This window comes from Carcharhinus amblyrhynchos, chromosome 18, assembly GCF_965287045.1.
Source record: "Carcharhinus amblyrhynchos chromosome 18, sCarAmb.v2.hapA, whole genome shotgun sequence".
Classification (NCBI taxonomy): Eukaryota; Metazoa; Chordata; class Chondrichthyes; order Carcharhiniformes; family Carcharhinidae; genus Carcharhinus; species Carcharhinus amblyrhynchos.
In genome coordinates this window covers 51854577-51873333 of record NC_137341.1, presented here as the reverse complement: position 1 = coordinate 51873333, position 18757 = coordinate 51854577, and the positions used below count along the sequence as shown (strand labels likewise).

At 42.0% G+C, this 18757-nt stretch overlaps 1 protein-coding gene and 1 long non-coding RNA gene across 2 annotated transcripts in view; one reads left to right on the top strand and one right to left on the bottom strand.

Annotated features, from left to right (window-relative positions):
• The window catches only part of snx29 (sorting nexin 29), a 538494-nt gene that overhangs the window by 214836 nt on the left and 304901 nt on the right, over window positions 1-18757 (top strand). The gene's annotated exons all lie outside the window — the stretch shown is intronic.
• Window positions 11697-18757, bottom strand: part of LOC145355120 (uncharacterized) — a 38557-nt gene continuing 31496 nt past the window's right edge. Inside the window, exon 3 of the long non-coding RNA XR_013888924.1 lies at window positions 11697-11806. This is a non-coding gene — a long non-coding RNA (uncharacterized LOC145355120). The remainder of the gene's footprint in view (window positions 11807-18757) is intronic.

The window sequence follows — 18757 nt, the reverse complement described above, 5'->3', positions numbered from 1 at the left end:
ATCTTTAAAAATACCACATATATGTTGTATGGATGGTTTGGAGAAACTGGGGCTGTTCTCCTCAGAGCCAAAAAGGTGGGGAGAAGATTTGATAAAGTTGCTCAAAATCATGAGGATCAATGAGACAAAAGTTTTTTTTTTAAGGGGAAAGGTTTGTTGGAAAGGCTGAAAACCGAAGGATACTGATTTGAGGTGATTTGTCAAAAGATGCAGTGGCGACTATTTACGCAGTGAGTGGTTAGAGTCTGGAAGGCGCTGCCTGAGAGTGCAGTGAAACTGGGTCAATTGTGGCTTTCAAAAGAGAATTGGATAAGCATTTGAAGAGGGAACATTTGCAGGGTTAGAATCATAGAATCATTCAGAAGGAGGCCATTTGGCCCATTGAGTCTACACCAACCAATATCCCACCCAGGTCCTTGTCTCTTAATCCCTCACATGTACCTCACTAATCTGCCTGACAATAGGGTTGATTTTAGCATGGCCAATCAACCTAACCTGCACATCTTTGGACTGTGGGAGGAAACAACAAATGATGATACAGAATCTACTCCCTGCCATCACTTGTTGCTGGTGTCTCACCCGGAGGAAACCTGCGCAGACATGGCGAGAATCTGCAAATTCCGCACAGACAGTGACCTGAGGTGGAATTGAACCCGCGTCCCTGGCACTGTGAGGCAGCAGTGCTAATCACTGTGCCACCGTGCCAGTCCAAAGGATTATGGGGAAAGGGCCGGGAAATGGAACTAGCTGACTTGCCCATGCAAAGAACTGGCAGGGACACAGTAAGATGGATGGACTCTCTTTGTGCTGTAAACATTCTGTGACTCGAAATAAGAAATCTGACTACGTTTTTATTTTAGTATTACTAAATCTGACTGCATTGCAGATGGGAGCCATAACTACTCATCTCTCTGTGCAATTTTGACCAAAATGATTTCGAACCGGTGATCTAATGTAAAGCTCGACAATAATCTGGTGTTCTTTCTTGGAAGCTCAGCCATTAGTCACACATCATTGGTGTTTTGTACTCATGGAACCCATTTACACAGCAACTGCTAATATGATTTTATGATAAATTTGCAGCTGTTCTACATTAAAATGTACTTTGTAAACACTCTGGGGCTCATTTTAAACTCCACCTCTAGTAGAAAGTACAAGTAACTTTATACGGCTAATTCTAAGCTACATGTCAGTCAACTCCTTGTAACCAGCCCACTCACAGCCTCTCTGTTAATGTTGGGCTGTGGTTTACTCTCGTGCACACTTTGTTTTTTGGCTGAGGGCTCATTGTAAGTGTACAAGATCAAACATCGTTCAGGTCAGTCCAACCTGAGCCAGATTTCTGTGAGCAGTGTTGATGTTGATAAGGCTTTACAAAATAAATTACACAATATCTTAATGAGTAGCCTGTCAAAGCTTCTGCTTCATCCTCACTGTGCAGTATTGATTTGTTTTCTTGTGGTAGTTAGATTGACGTAATGCACATCCTCGCTCACTTGCTCCTTCCTCCCTTGTCTCTCTGTTTGTTTTCTCGCTATCTTGTGCTCCCTTCCTCAACCTCTCTGCCCCGATCTTTCTCGTGTGACCTTCCCTTTTTCCTCTTCCACTTTTTCATTTACTCATTTTCTTTCCTGTTGCGATGTCCCGTTTCCTCGCTTTGATTTTTGTCATGCTGAAATTTTCTATCTGCAGATAGCTTTGGAAGGTGAGAAATTCCTTCCTAGAATATTGAAGCTAATGTTAAATATTCAGCTACATCTGATGACTTTAAAATAAAAATCACATTGGGTCAAATCTCCCAGTTCCGCATACAACTGAAGATGCACATCAGAATCCTGCATAAGTCTTGCTGCTTGGACCTATGTAGGTGGAAGAGTCAATTACTAGGGGGCACAGGTTTAAGGTGCGAGGGACAAGGTTTAAAGGAGATGGGCGAGGCAAGCTTTTTACCCAGAGGGTGGTGGGTGCCTGGAACTCGCTGCCAGGGAGGTAGTGGAAGCGGATATGGTAGTGACTTCTAAGGGGAGTCTTGACAAATACATGAATAGGATGGGAATAGAGGGATATGGTCCGGGGAGGATAGGACATTTTAGTTTGAACCAGGCAGCATGGTCAGTGTAGGTTTGGAGGGCTGAAGGGCCTGTTCCTGTGCTGTAATTTTCTTTGTTCTTTTGTACATGGGAGTTGCATAGGACGCTTCAACTTCCGATGGGCAAGTTGCCTTCTCTCCAGCACTTTTGCGATTGCCTCCGAATACTTGCTTGGGTAGTTACCCAGGAAATATTAAACAGAAAAAGATCTAGTCTAACATCTGGGAAACTACACAGCTTTGACAAAGGATCAGCTCTTTTCTGTCCTTACAGATGCTGCCAGACATGCGAAGATGTTCCAGTATTTTCTCTTTTGGTTTCAGATTCCAGCATCTAGAGTAATTTGCTTTTTTTTAACATATCTCCCTTACCCTACTGAGCACCGGACCAACCTCCTCTATCCACCCCCACTACCATCACCGACCCAACTACGCACTCCCCAATCTGACCCAGGCACCCCATGACCTGACCTGACATGACTACCCTGACCCACCAAACACATCTACCTGCCTTGCCCACCTCCCACTTACCAACCTTACCTACTTAACCTGCCTAACCTACTCACCCACCTATCTACTTGATTTGATTTATTATTGTCACATAAATTGAAAAGTATTGTTTCTTGTGAGCTATACAGACAAAGCATATCATTCATAGAGAAGGAAACGAGAGAGTGCAGAATATAGTGTTACAGTCATAGCTAAAGTGTGGAGACAGATCAACTTAGTGCAAGGTAGGCCCATTCAGAAGTCTGATGGCAGCAGGGAAGAAGCTGTTTTGGAGTTTGGTTAATCCGTGACCTCAGACTTTTGTCTCTTTTTCCTGACGGAAGAAGGTGGAAGAGAGTGGGGGTGATTCTCCCACCCCGCTGTGCTAATCTTTTAGCGCAGTGGGTCGGAAGATTCAAGCGATGCGTGATCCGCAGTGGATGTGTCCCGGTGCCGAAATCGGCATAATGTCTGCAGCCAATGATTTACATATAAATTAAATTTCATTAGTGGGCCCGGGACTGCTAGCCCACCCCGCTTCCCCGTCAGGAATGGTTCACTCCAGTGGGATTTACTATAGCTCCCCAATAATGGGGAGCTGGTGGCCTGACCCCACTGGAGTGAAGGGAGGGCAATCGAGACCCACAAGAGTGTTGGGCACCAGCAAGGGTGGTGTCCCCTGGGCATTGCTGCCTTTGTAGTGCCAGCCTGGGCCCCCTGGTGCTGCCAAAGGGGCAAAGTGTCAATGACCTAGGACACCTTGGCACTGCCCACCAGACTTGGGGCCTGATGAGTGTGGGGCCTCTGGGGGTGATTGGTGGGGGTGGGGATCTCATTGCCACTCTGAAGTGGACATCGGTGGGGGAGGGAGGAAGGCCAGCGCTTGGGTTTGGCCATAGGAGTGGGTGGGTGGGGCTTGCTGGGATGTTGGGGCTGCAGGGGGTGGGAGGTGACATCGACTTGTGGGGGGGGTGCGGGTTGGGGCATGGGTTGAGGCACATCTGGTAGACCAGTGATTGGGCCTTGGGGTGAGGGAGAATGAGAGGGCTGGCGTAGCAGGACTAGTGGTATGAGGCTGGTACGCAGGGATGACTGCGGATATGCCAATCTTGCCCTGACAGCTTGGCATATGCGCAGTGGCCCGCTCAGTGCTATAATAGCAGCCTCTCTAACGGGGATAGCTTGCTGATTTTCAGCCTGCTGATTTTTAGTGTGATTTACGTTCGTGCACTCTGCACTGCACGGAGTGTGGGAGAGTCTTTTTTCAAACACTCGCTGAAAGAAAGCGTGATTTACTCCAGTTTTCACGCAAATTCAACACTTCAAATTTTTTTGGAAGATTGCCCCCACTTGCCCAGAGTGCGTGGGGTCCTTGATTATGCTGGCTGCTTTTCCAAGGCAGCTGGAAGTGTCGACAGAGCCAGTGGATAGGAGGCTGGTTTGTGTGGTGAACTGAGCTTCATTCTTTGTAGTTTCTTGCAGTCTTGGACAGAGCAGGAGCCACACCAAGCTGTGCATCTGTAAAAGTTATTGAGAATTGTTGCGGACATGCCAAATTTCCTTTGCCTCCCAAGAAAGTCGAGGCGTTGGTGGGCTTTCTTAACTATAGTGTCAGTGCAGAGGGACCAGGACAGGTTGTTGGTGATCTGGGAATAACTTCATTGCAGTATTAATGTAAGCCAACTTGTGACTAATAACTAAACTTTAACTTTAACTTGAAGCTCTTGACCATTTTCACTTCATCCCCATTGATTTTCTCCTCTACATGTCCTGAAGTCGATGACAATCTTCTTTTTGTTGACATTGAGGGAGAGATTATTGTTGCCGCACCAGTTCACCAGATTCTCTATCTCTTTCCTGTACTCTGTCTTGTCATTGTTTGAGATCTGGCCTACTACAGTGGTGTCATCAGCAAACTTGAAAATCGAGTTGGAGGGAATTTGACCACACAGTCATAGGTTTATAAGGAGTAGTGTAGGGGGCTGAGAACACAGCCTTGTGGGGCACCGGTGTTGAGAATGAGGAGGAAGTGTTCAAATAACTGCAGTGCTGACTCTTTGCAAACATTCCGAAGAGTGCTGGACAATTTCCTGGGTGGGCCAGAGATCATGATTCGTAAAAGGTGATGAACTATCAGGTATTGTGAGCAGCGGCCTCCTAGTCTGGCTTTTCGACAAGCTGAGGGGCTCGAAGAGAAGTTCTCTCCCAACCCCCATACCATTGGATTTACGCCTGTTTAGAAACATCGAAAATAGGAGCAGGAGGAGGCCATTTGGCCCTTCGAGCCTGCTCTGCCATTCATTACGATCATGGCTGATTGTCCAACTCAATAGCCTAATCCTGCTTTCTCCCCATAGCCTTTGATCCCATTTGCCTTTCCCCAGAAAGTACATGTTGCTGGTGGGGATAAGGAGGCCAAATTATGATGTTTCATGCACCATGATGGTGAGGGACAGTCTTAATAGAACCAAATTTTTTTCCCTTGGTTATCAGTTTTGTACATTTGAATTTCAGCATATTGGGCCACATTGGGATGAAGGGAGGTGAGAGGTGTTTATACAAAGCTGGAATTGGACAGCTGCAGGGCTGGAGGAGATTGCAGTGAGAGGGGGAGCGGGGCTATAAAGAGGTTTATATATAAGCTGATAATAATTCTGAATTTGAGATTTCGAAGAGCCTTGCACTAATGTAAGATAGCAAGAACGGTGGGGATTGATGAGTGGAACAAAGGACTGGCAGCAGAGTTTGGATCAAACTCTGTTTATGGAGTGTGGAGAAAAGGAAGCCAGTCAGGAAAACATTGGAATAATCCAGTCCAGAATTGACAAAGATAGAGGCAGGAATTTTACTGCCCCATTCACCATGGGAATTGGAACAAGCGAGGGGTGGACAGTGGAAAGGTCCGTTCACCTTGTGCGGGATTTTGGGAAGAGCGCGGCAGTAAAATCCTGCCCGTAGGTTATGCTTTCAGCAACAAAATGTGCTGAGGTGGAAGCAGTAAGCATGAGAAGGAGGAAGAGGGGTTGAATGTTCAGTCAGGGCTGACCCGAACAACATAAAGGCAGGAAGTCTCATTGAACCTGAAACAGTGGCCAGAAAGACAGTTGAATTGTGGTTGAAGGTGCAGAGTTTGTGAGGGGGAGCAAAGTCAATGACTTTCATCTTGCCAGTGTTTATTTGGAAGAAATTGCAGTTCTTTCGAGCCTGATTGTTAGACAAACAGTCTGATGACAACCAGTGCGCAGATTGAGAAGGGGGAAAGGTAGAGTTGGAAGTTGTCAACATTAATTTGAAAGTGGACTCTGTGACAGTGGATGATATTGCCAAGTAACATCACAACTATGAAGAGGAAGAGTGATAGATCATTTTAAAGCCCTGAGATATCTGAGGATGGGAAGAGAAACATGACATGGCTACAATTGGATAGGTCAAAACAGTGCCGAGTGATCATTGTCCATTGAGATGGATAGCAAAGAAGAGGAACTGGTAGAGAATGGTGTGAACCTTTCTCAGGCTTGCTTTTTGCATTATTCTATCCTTGACACTTGATTGCAGTACTGAGGGATATCAAAGAGGCATTTTTTTAAAGTGAGATTTCCCTTTACTTGTTTCTTATATTTGGAAATATTGGTTTGGATTCTTAATGTCCATTGGTCCAATATTCTTTATAGAATAGTCAAATGCAAGACCTGTTATACCTGCACGGAAATAATGCCGTGTCTGTCCTATCTACATTGCGTCTAAAGGATTTTATTCTAATGTTAAAAGCAAGTGAAAATATTAAAATTTTGCAAGAATTTGCATTTTATGGATTGTGAGCATTCTATTTCGATAAGTTGAATCATAAGGTTTATTTATAGACTTTGTGATGCATACTTAAAATATAATCCAGTGTTATGATGTATAGTATTGTCTGAGGTACTGCATTTTCAAAAAGGATTTGGCAGAATGACTGAGTGCAGTAGTGCAGTCTAATGGTTCCGATCTTGCTCCTGAAGCTGAGTTTCCAGATTGTTTTGCTGTGAGAGAGATGAGGCAGAAGGAAGGGATTAAAAGAGAAAAGAACGCTGAAACAAGGCTAAGGGAGAATGAGAAAAGGTCATAAATCTTTAATACTGTGTCAAATTTTACTCTGCTAGAATACAGCGTTCATTTGCTAACATGTCAATAATGTCTCTTGGCTAAATCCTAAGCCTCATGTAACAGTTCAATATGTCCTCCTTTCACAAAACAAGGAGCAATCATTACTTATTATTTCTGTTAAATCACATGCATTGTTGTCTTCCCTTTTCGTAATCTCTGGCTTGATTTATTAACCTTTGGAGTTACTGAAATCCTGCCACTGAGCACAATTGCACACATATGATCATTAAACGTCAAAGGAAGTGTCTAATTGCATGAAGCACTTAACAATGTTTCAGTGATGGTTATGAGGCACATTTAAGTATTTCTTTTCAGAGTTTTAGATTAGTTTTTTTATGCAGTTAATTTATGATGCCTTCTCTGAATGGGCAAATTACTTGCAAGTCAAACTTGAATTCACAGGCAATAACTTCTTCATTGCTCAGTAGTGACTTAATGTGCCATCTGTTTCATTTTGTGATATTCCTGGTGAGCTTTCAACAGAATCTTTTGCATGTAATAGATAATGCTCTATTCTGTAAGTCACATAATCTTTCTGCTTTGACTTTGGGCAGCTCTTTACCACGAGAATTTACTATAGTGTTGATTTGTATTATGTATTCTTGTTTTTTAGAATACTTTAAAAGTGCAATTTTGTCAAGCTTCTCTATTATGCACCCAGACAATGAGCGTGAGGATTAGACTTAGTGTCCACAAGACTTCGATCTTGATTTACTCAGACATTTGGCTGGTGGAACAGCTAGGCTGTGCATACTTATTAACTTGGATAGTTTCTAGCCAGCTAAAATAATTGCCATTTCTGCAAGATTTTTGGGCAGGCAAAAGCTTTAAGGCACCTTAAACATTTAAAGGTTCATTTTAATGAGCAAACCATTTGTCCAGCGATGTTATCTGAAATAAGTTGGTTTAAAGGTCTCGTTTCTTGTGCATCACCATAACCTTGAGTGTCAGTGTGATGCCCAGTGTCCAGTAAATAAATAAACACTTCCCAATATTAAATGGTAATCAGAATTAACTATATTTCTCAAAACCAGTATAGTAAAAGCTGGGGGGAAAAAAAACTCAGCAGGTCTGACAACATCTGTGGAGTGAGAATAGAGCCAGCATTTCGAGTTAGGATGACTTTTTGAAGGATCATTCTGGCTCAAAACATCGGCTCTGTTCTCTCTCCACATACGCTGTCAGATCTGCTGAGTTTTTCCAGCCTTTTCTGTTTTTGTTTCAGATTCTAGCACCCTCAGTGTTTTGCCTTTTTCTTTGCTATTATATAGTTATGGATTAAATTGAAGTGAAGAAATTAAGTTTATACTGAGACTGAATTCTAATGCATGATTTTTATTGAATTTTGCGGTAGTTTATATATCATGCAAAGTAAAAGGATAATAATATGTGTATCAGGGAGAAAGGGAGAGGAACACTGATAGAATTGGATAAGGCATGATGGAAGGAGACTCAAGTGGAGCAGAAATTCTGACATAGATTGGCAGGGCTGAATGGCCTATTTCTGTGCTGTATGTTCAAGTCTCATTTTACAGTTCATATAGCAGCAGGGTCCTGATATTGAGTGGTTAGCATTCTATGGTTATTGAGAGTGGTTATGCACCTTTATGACCCTACAGACATGAGTTTAGGAGACAATGGAAAGAAGTATAGGGGGATATGGGCCAAATGTGGTAATTGGGATTAGTTGGGAACATGGTCAGCATGGACCAGTTGGGCCGAAGGGCCTGTTTGCTTGCTGCATTGCTCTGTGATTCTTAAGTAGTAGCACTGATCAAAAATGCCTTAAATTTAACTCCAAGAAAATTGATGCAGTGCAGGCAGAAGTTGAATATTTGACATAAGTTGTCAATGAGAGTGAGTTCAAACTTCAAATGATATATTCTATCAACTGCACTGCTGCCCTTATCCATTGCTCAACTATCTATAGCCCCATTGCCCACCAGCAATCTCTATCGATTGTTACTCAACTCTCCAATTCATATGCTTTATCTCACCTTGACACACTTAGAAGATGTTCTTTTACAGTTTCCCTTGGTACTCAGAATTATTTATATGTCTCTTACTTCAGTATTGTCTGCAAATTTGGACACTAACCTGTTAAGTGCTATATTCTATTCATGCATGTACACAGAGGACAGAAGCAGGCCAGAACAGAATCATTTGTTATAGCAACCTTTGTGAACAACTGTCCTTCACATTTACTTTCTGTTTCCACCCTTCTAACCATCCAATTGACTACTTTGTCCTTAATTCCAAACCTTTCAAATTCTCTGCTAGTTTCCCGTGTGGTATCTTATCAAAGGTTTTTGAAAGTCTACCTGCACCACATACGCTTTATTTTCCGCATGCACCACCGCTGCTGCATCTTTCATCAGAACGGCGACCACATTATTCCTTTGTGAATTTGGATTAACTACTTGGTTTAACTTCTTATAGATCTTTCTAATTGTATTTTTATAATCAGATTCCAAACTTTCTCTGCCGCAGACTATAAATTACATAGCCTATAATCCCCCAGCTGCTCTGTCTTCATCTTTGAAAATGGGCATTATAATATCAACCAGTTTCAAAAGAACCTGGAAATATAATTTTGAGAGCCATTGCTATTTCTGCAGCGTATTGTTCATTTTGTTCTTGTTTCAAAAAAGACAGTAGGACTAGGGGGCACAGCCTCAAGATAAAAAGGGGGTGGTTTAGAACGGAGTTGAGGAGGAACTTCTTCACTCAAAGGGTGGTGAATCTCTGGAATTCTGTGCCCGTTGAAGTGGTGGAGGCTGCCTCGCTAAATATTTTTAAGACGCGAGTTGATGGGTTTTTGATAAGAGAGGGGATTGAGGGTTATGGGGAGAAAGCGGGAAAGTGGAACTGAGCAGTGACAGATCAGCCATGATCTTATTGAATGGCGGGGCAGGCTCGAAGGGCTAGATGGCCTACTCCTGCTCCTATTTCTTATGTTCTTATGTTAACTTAACTAAGTTCTCTAATACTTTCAGAATTTCATGGAACCATGGAAAGAGACCCTTCAGCTCATCGTGTCTGCGCTGGCAAATTAGAATTTACCTCCGCCCCAGTATTCTTTTAGTAAGCACTGGAGGAAAGTACTTGTTGGTATCTCTGCCAATTTTCACATCCTCCTCTAACTCACCAGACTCCTTTAAGAAGTTTCAGCTCACGTTTAAAACATCTCTTTTCACAGAATAGAAACACAGAACGGTTACAGCACAGAAGACCGTTTTGGTTCATTGTGTCTGTGCTGGCTCTCTGCAAGAGCAGTTTAACTTGAGCCATTCCATTGCCTTTTCCCTGAAGCCCTACAGATTTTTCCTCTTCAGATAAAGGTTGAGTTCTCTTTTGACAGCCATAATTGAATCTGCATCTACTGCACTTGCAGGGAGTGCATTTATAGATCCTAACCACTTGCTGCGTAACAAAGCTTTTCCTTGTTACCATTGCTTTTTTTTTTGCTGATTACCTTAAATCGATATCCCCAGTCCTTCATTCTTTCACCGTAATAACAGTTTCTCCCTCTCTACTCTGTCCAGACCCTCATTATTTTGAATACCTCTATCAAGCCTCTATTGAACCAGGGCAGGACTTAGCCAGGTTGGGTGTTGGGGAGAGTTATAGAACATAGAGATCTAAGGGTATGGTTCATAACTCCTTAGAGATCTAAGGGTTCGGTTCATAGCTCCTTAGAGATCTAAGGGCACGGTTCATAGCTCCTTAGAGATCTAAGGGTATGGTTCATAGCTCCTTGAAAGTGGAGTCACAAGTGGCTTGTTGAAGTTGTACAAGACATTGGTAAGGCCACACTTGGAATACCGTGTACAGTTCTGGTCACCCTATTATAGAAAGGATATTATTAAACTAGAAAAAGCGCAGAAAAGATTTACTAGGATGCTATCGGGATTTGATGGTTTGAGTTATAAGCAGAAGCTGGATAGACTGGGTCTTTTTTTCTCTGGAGCGTAGGAGGCAGAGGGGTGATCTGAAAGAGTTCTATAAAACAGTGAAGGGCGTAGATCAGCTAGATGGTCAATATCTTTTTCCAAAGGTAGGGGAGTCTAAAACTAGAGGGCATAGGTTTAAGGTGAGAGGGGAGAGATACAAAAGGGCCCAGAGGGGCAATTTTTTCACACAGAGGGTGGTGAGTGTCTGGAATAAGCTGCCAGAGGTAGTAGTGGAGGCGTTGTTTTTGTTGTTTAAAAAGTGTTTGGGCAGTTACATGGGTAAGATGGCTATTGAGGCATATGGGCCAACTGCAGGCAATTAGGTCTAGCTTATTCATTTAAAAAAAAAGGGCAGCATGGACAAGTTGGTCCAAAGGGCCTATTTCCATACTGTAAACCTCTATGACTCTAAATCTCCTCTCCCGGAAACAACCCCTGCTTCACTGAAATGCATGTTGTCATCATTTTATCTTCCCTACTCAGTGACATAAGGTCCACTACTTCCACTGTATTGCCACCACTCTGCTCCTATTGGATACAGACAACTGGTTAGATATCAAGCCAGTACTCAAAGGCTGGATCTCTGGTCTCCTTGCTGAAGGTACTATATTGGGGTACTCTGCTATGATGCTGATTACCAACGATCAGAGTTCTTAATTCTTATATCTTCTTGCTGGGGCTGCCTGGAATGGGATTCAAATCTATAACATTGTGTTTCAGAGATGGAAATACCATTGCTTGGCCAAGGTTTTTAGTGCTCTTAATGTTTTTTTTAAAAAATCCTTTTCTTATCCTTTTTCCTTATTTTGGTATAGTTTCTTCTATTTCTTATATACTAATACCATCTTTAATTGTTTTTCCAATCGACTTCTCTTAATGGCATTCTGAAACTTGGCATTGTCTCCTTTTTCAATTATACAGTATACATTTGTTCTGCAGCCTTGCAATCTCCCAATGTTGATCTAATTGTCCTGTGTCAATTTCTCTTCCAGTCTCATTTCAGTTAGCTCACTCACCATCTTCCCAAATCTGTCCAATTCCTATCTGGTGCTGAATCTGGGACAAATTCCTTGCTTCTTCACAAAAGGCTATCAAATAGCCCTGCCAAATTCTGATAAGTTGTGATCGTTGGCTGAAAGAGAGAATACAAAAAACTTGTTGATTTTCACTTTATTTCTTTCTGTGCTACATTCAAAATACAGACATGTTGGAAATATTGTGTTCTTATATATGTTGCAGAGTGATAGCTATGCAATGAATTCATGTTGCAGGTACCTCTTCGATTTCAGTGATATTAGACAGTTATTTAAGTGGTTTGAATGTTATACTTCGATGGGAGGTTCTCTCACCTGATCCTATTGCTACATTTATTCTCTCATGATGTGGCGATGCTGGCACTGAACTGGGGTGGGCACAGTAAGTAGTCTCACAACACCAGGTTAAAGTCCAACAGCTTTATTTGGTATCATGAGATTTTGGAGCACCCGATGAAAGAGCAGCGTTCTGAAAGCTCCTGGTACCAAATAAAACTGTTGGACTTTTACTGGGTGTTGTGAGACTACTTGCTGTTTATTCTCCCAGGCAGATTGACTTGCAACGAGGCAGTGCAAGACTAGATACACATCTCTGAGCTTCATTTCACAGCAAGAGGAACAAACAGAGAACTTTTTAGGATCAGATTCACAAGTTGACTTACCTTCTATTATTGTAAAATAATTAATGCACTATGCTACCCCAAGTTAGTGGGTTATTTTACTTAAATAAAGCAACTCATCTGCCTACTATCTTGCAGTTTCAGAGCAGCACTTTCTCTTGTTATATTCTCCTGCGTTTTCAACCTGCTTGTAGCACTTGCTGCTTAACTATATCACCTTTTATATCCTTGTTTATTGAAAGCTTAAATCTCAGTGACAACTTTTCGTAAAAACTCGCCAAACCTTCCCAGGAGCGGGATCCATCAGTGCTAGTTGCCACGATTGCTGCTAGGTTTAAATGAAAAAGATTTTGTCGCAGCAACGGATGTGAACAATCACTGAGATGTCAAGTTATCTTTTGTCTTCTGGAGGCTGCTTGCCCGGACATGTAAACTGAAGTTTGAGTTGTACTTCCTTGCCCTGCTGGTAGAAGGTGATCCGTCTAAGAGAACAAAAACTCTGTATATTTTTAATCTAAAAGCATAATTGCAACCCAGTAGCACAAGCTGTTGATAGCACTATGTAAATATTTAAGTATTGTTTTTGTTCCATGTTGTCAACCAAACCTGCAGAGTATGTTAGAATCCTATAATGCATTCCTAATCATCCTTTATTATTTAATGTAGAAGTTGGATTGTTTCTGGAACATATCCGAGGTGAGATCATTAAAAATTTGAATAAATATAATCATGTAGTTATTGTTTGTGTAAAAAGCTGCTGTCGTCTTGATGCCAGTTTTACCAATTAAATGAAAATGAGGTGATTGTGGAATAAATTACCAATATATCTTAATGAGGAGTAAAACTCATGCCAACCTTAGTGACCTAACTAAACAGCATTGCACAGTCTGACCAGTGGAATGAGAAGCAGCTGAGAAAATGTCACAGTATCGAAACAATTAAAGCAGAGAAAGTGATTTCACTGCTGGGATTTAATTCCTCTCTGATTTATTGGCAGACATTTGTACGTCAGACCAATTTCCAGGTAAAAGTAGCATTGGATTTGAATTTCCTGTGGTCCGATTAAAAGTATTACAACATGTTTGTGAGTCATGTAATTCAAAATGAGTTATTTTTAAATGTATCATTTTGTAAAACTGTCAGTGATGTTGCTACGTGGGATTATGACGTGGTTGCATATACAGACACATGGATGAAGTGAGGCAAGGAATGGCTTCTTAATAATCCTGGTTACCAGTTATTTAGGAATGGTAGAGAAGGAAAAAGAATAAGGAAAGGGATGATACAGTTCGAGATACGATACAATAGGTTGCTCTGGGACTGAATCTATTTGAGTTCAGTTGAAGAGCAAGAGGAAGTGCTCTTGTGATTTCAAAGTCCCACTACAGCACTTGAGCATAAAAAACAAGGTTGGCACTCCAGTGCAGTACTGAGGGAATGCTGCGTTATTGGAGATGCCGACTTTCAGAGGAGATCTTCATCTGAGGCTTCTACTGCCCCCTCGGGTGGGTGTAAAAGATCCCATGGCTCTAGTTTGAAGAAGAACAGGGTACTTATCTATGGTGTGTTGGCCAAAAATTATCCTTCAATCAACATCACAACACAGATCATCCAGTTGTTAGCACATTGTTGTTTGTGGAAGTTTAACCATGTGCAAATTGGCTGTTTTGTGTTATTAATTCGAATCATAGAATCGTACAGCGCAGGAGGAGGCCATTCGGCCAATCGAGCCTGCACTGACCACAATCCCTTCCAGGTCCTATTCCCATAACCCCGTACCTTTACCCTAGCTAGTCCCCTGACACTAAGTGGCAATTTAGCGTGTCCAATCCCCACCTAACCCGCACACCTTTGGACTGTGGAAGGAAACTGAAGCACCTGGAGAAAACCCATGCAGACACGGGGAGAACGTGCAAACTCCACACAGACAGTGACCCAAGCCCCTGGCGCTGTGTGGCAGCAGTGAAAACCCCTGAACCGGGATAAATTAAGAATAACTTTTGGCCAACACAAAGGGATTAACTCTCCCTGTCCTCCTTCAGAATGGTGTCATTGGATCTGTTTAACCACTTCTCAGCAATGCTCCGATGGAGTGCCGGACTTGAATTACAACAGTGACAACGTTTCAGAAGTATCTCATTGGACATCAAATGCTGTGAGACATCTTTTTTAACATGTGGAGTCAGAGGGATGTTAGCATGTAATGTTGCAATATTAGTTCTCTGACGATCCAGAATGCTTGGGATCATGAGTTCAGATCCCACCATGGTAGTTGGGGAAATTTAATTAGCTAATGAGTTAATCTGAACAAAAAGCAAGTCTCAATAATGATGAAACTATTAACTGTTGTGACAGAATCATCTGGTTCACTTTAGGATCTCTGGAATGGCCTGTTAAATCATTTAGTTACATCAAACAGCAACAGGAAAGTTAACTAAGAATAAAACTGCAACAGCTTTGACCTAGGTCCTGGAAATCACAAAGGCAAACTAAGCTCAATCAACAAAAAAGAAGTTAATGGAAACTTGCTCTGGAAAACTGGCTGCTGTGTTTTGTATTGTTGATTGAGCAAAAAATTTTGGCCAACACAAAGGGGGATAATTCCCCCTGCTCTTCTTCAAATCAACCCTGCAAAGCCCTCCTCATTCAAACCTGGGGACTTGTACCAAAATTGGGAGAGCTGTCACAGGGTAATCAGCCTGACATAGTCATACTCATTGAATCATGAATCACAGCCAATGCTCCAGACACTCCCATCACAATCCCTGAGTGCTAGGCCACATATCATAGCGGCATATAGTTGGGGGGAGTGACCCTGGGAGACCTCAAGATTGACTAGCATCAGGTATGATTTAATTGGTCCACTAGAAAGCTTTTATTAAAACAAACTTTATTTTTAACAACACAGTTAAGATATAACAAAAAGAATTAGCATAACTTTTACCAATTGGAAATAATTCAGCAAGGTATAATTCTTAACAGCTAGCTGTCTCTATAGTTATAATGTAAGTAATATTTCATAAATCCCCCTTAGAATTAGCACAAAATACATCTGTTCACATGGGTGCAATGTTTTTAGCCTTCTACCCCTCTGGACAAAAAACACCTGGCTTCTGACTCTCATACAGCATCCTCCAAAGAAACATCCACCCCCAAACAGCAGAATCACAGAGAATGAGACTCATTTCCTGGCTGATCCCAGTCTCTCAATCCAGAGAGAATAGGATACACACAGAAAGTGACTTCTCTCTAGAAATCCCAAGCAGCAAAACTTAACATGATTTCTCTGTGTTAGCCTAGCTCCAGCAACGTACATGATCTTACTGTCACTCAACCTAATCAAGCCCTATGCTGCAAAACCCCAACTAAAATAACAACAGCATTAAGTCCAGATTAAAATAAACATTCTGGGAGCCATTATGCTGCTGCAGTTACACCAGAGGCTGCCAATTACAGACCAGTTGGCACTGGTGTTAGAACAGACTGTTTAAAAAAACATGATTGAAGTATATTTCTTGAAAGCATAGTTTTGTCACAATCTGAAGATCATTTCTGCTAGACAGGTTCAGCAGCAAGTGGTGAGGGAACCATCAAGAAAGAGAAACCTACTTGATCTTGTCCTCACCAATCTATCTGCTGCAGGTGCATCTGTTCATGGCACTAGTGGTAAGAGTCACCATTGCATTTACAGAGTCTCACCTTCACAAGTGTGCATCATGCTGTGCCTTACCATTGTAATGGAACATTTTTGTCACCCTTCATAAATCGTTTCACAAGTGTACTGAGATCAATAATATGAAAAACTATTGAGTGAGTTGAGGGAATTGTGATGTTTTTAACCAATCAGGATGTGAGAGTGCAATGATAGTGAAGTAATGGCCCAGATATTCCACTGGAAATAACGGTGATTCTGTCAATAAAATGCAAAGCATGACAGGTGCTATATTTATCCAATTAAACTTGCCAGGAAAGTTAAGATTGGTAGATTTTTGGTAGATTAATTGTAGATGTCAGGGGAGTTAGCAGAGTGAATATGTGGGGTAATGGGGATAAGGCCTGGGAGGGATTGTTGTCGGTGCAGGCTCGATGGGCTGAATGACTTCTTTCTGCACTGAAGGGATTCCACGTCTATGATGATGTTTAAAGTAAAGGTAAAGTTGCTGTAGTTTCAGACGGCCATAGGCTGCTCTTCCCTCTGAGGCCGGGGGGTGGGGGGAGCTGACTGGTAGTGATTTAACCTGAGAATCACCACAGCTCAGGCAAGGGACAAAGTGCAGAAGGCAGGTGTTCATGTATAACCTCAGCTGGTACGAGAATTGAACCTGCTCTGTTGGCATCGCTCTGCATCACAAACCAGTCGCCCGGCCAAATGAGCTAAACCGACTCCCTAAACTGCACCTCATTATGAAATATCTCAAATACGGGAAAATAAACTTGGGAAAGAAAGGTAAAAATTCTAATTCTCAGTAAATAAACAGAATGCACATTGGAAGCAGGTGGTTTATCAGATATCTAATTACTTTTGTTCTGACAGTTTGAAAGGAACAGTGATTTAGCGGAGGTATCAACCATGTAAATATGTATTGTATAATGTGTTTTATTCTGCATCACTGATTGCAATCTTCAGCTTTGCTGTAGAACTACCAGAAGCCTCAATATTTGTTTATTGGCAGGCTCCTCTCTGGATTGTGTTACTCAGAAATTTTAAAGCTAGAACGACAAATGAAATATAAACAAAAGCTGAACTGACAAAAGTGATAATCATGTGCATCGGGGAGACAGTGACTTAGTGGCAATATCACTGGCTAATCCAGAGACCCAGACTAATGCTTGAGGGACATGGATTCAAATCCAACAATCGCAACTGGTGAAATTTAAATTGAATGAAACGATTATTGAGTAAAGACCTGTCTGGTTCACCAGGGAGGAAAATCTGCTGTCCTGACTGTTCTGGCCTCTGTGTGACTCCAGGCCCACAGCAATGTGCTTGAGGGAATTGCCCTCTGAAATGGCCTAACCTTACTAAGTCATTAGGGCAATTGGAGATGGGCAACAAATGCTGGGCCTGCCATCAACACCCACATCCCACGACAGAATAAACAAAAAATTGCTGAAATATACTAAGACATGCTATTTTAGCTCACATTATAAGACTCTTAGACCAGTTTTCTTTTGCTGTCTTCCATCTACATTGGTAAGATGAACAAGTTCTGCAGGGGAATTCATAGTTTGGCATGGACAATTTCATGCAATAATCATAAGATCGTAGCATCCTTACAGTGCAGAAGGAGGCCACTCAGCCCATCGAGCCTGCTCTGACAAGAATCTCACCCAGGTCCTATCCCCTTAACGTCCACATATTTAGCCTGTTGATCTCCCTGACACTAAGGGGTAATTGAGCATGGCTAATCAACCTAACCTACACATCTTTGTACAGTGGGAGGAAACCAGAGCACTGGAGGAAATCCATGCAGACACAGGGAGAATGTGCAAAATCCACACAGAATTGAACCCGGACCCCTGGCGCTGTGAGGCAGCAGTGCTAACCACCGTGCCAGTATGCTGCCCTAGATTAGAATAGTCGATCATAACAAATTCTTTGTTATGGTAAAATACTTCTTAAATCATTCACAGGATGTTGGCCTTTTTGGCATGACTATTGTAATGTCCCTTAATTGTTGTCTCACAGGAGTGATTATCAAACAAAATTTGACACTGAGCCACGTACTGGACAGGCACTGAAATCTAGGTCAAAGGAATAGGTTTTAAGCAGTGTCTTCAAGAAGGAGAGAGAGGCAGACAGGTTTAAAGAGGAATTCTAGAGCTTGGGGTTGAGGCAGCTGAATGCATGGCTGCTCGTGGAGTGAACAAAATTGGGGATCTGCAAGGGGTTAGAATTAAAGAAGGGTAGTGATTTTGAAGGGTGAAAGGCTAGAGACGGATATAAGGAGAAGGTCAGGCTGTGGAGGGATTTAAAAGCAAGGATCAGAGTTTTATAATTGAAGCATTGTTGAACCAGGGGTCAGAGTAGGTCAGTGAGTGTGAATGATGCGTGAATGAGATTTGATGTGAATTAGAGTTGTAAGAAGCAAATGGAATGAGTCCTGAATATCTGGCTGGAAAGAATAATCTGTGATGTTGATTTTATTCAATAACTTAAATTAACCGAATGAATCTAACAGTCTGTTTCCAGTAGCTGAAGAGAAGTGAGCACCAAAACGTAGCTTTCCCGTTGTTTGAAGATGAAGGAGATGGTGATTACAGAGTCAGCAGAATTTTGGATGAGCTCTAGTTTATGGAAGGTGCAATTGGGAGGTGTGCCAGGAGACCATTAGAATTGTCAGGTTGAGAGACTTTGTATTTAATCAATTTTTACTCTGAAAGAGAGCCTGATTTTTTTAATAACTTTATTCCCCATTGATGTCTCAA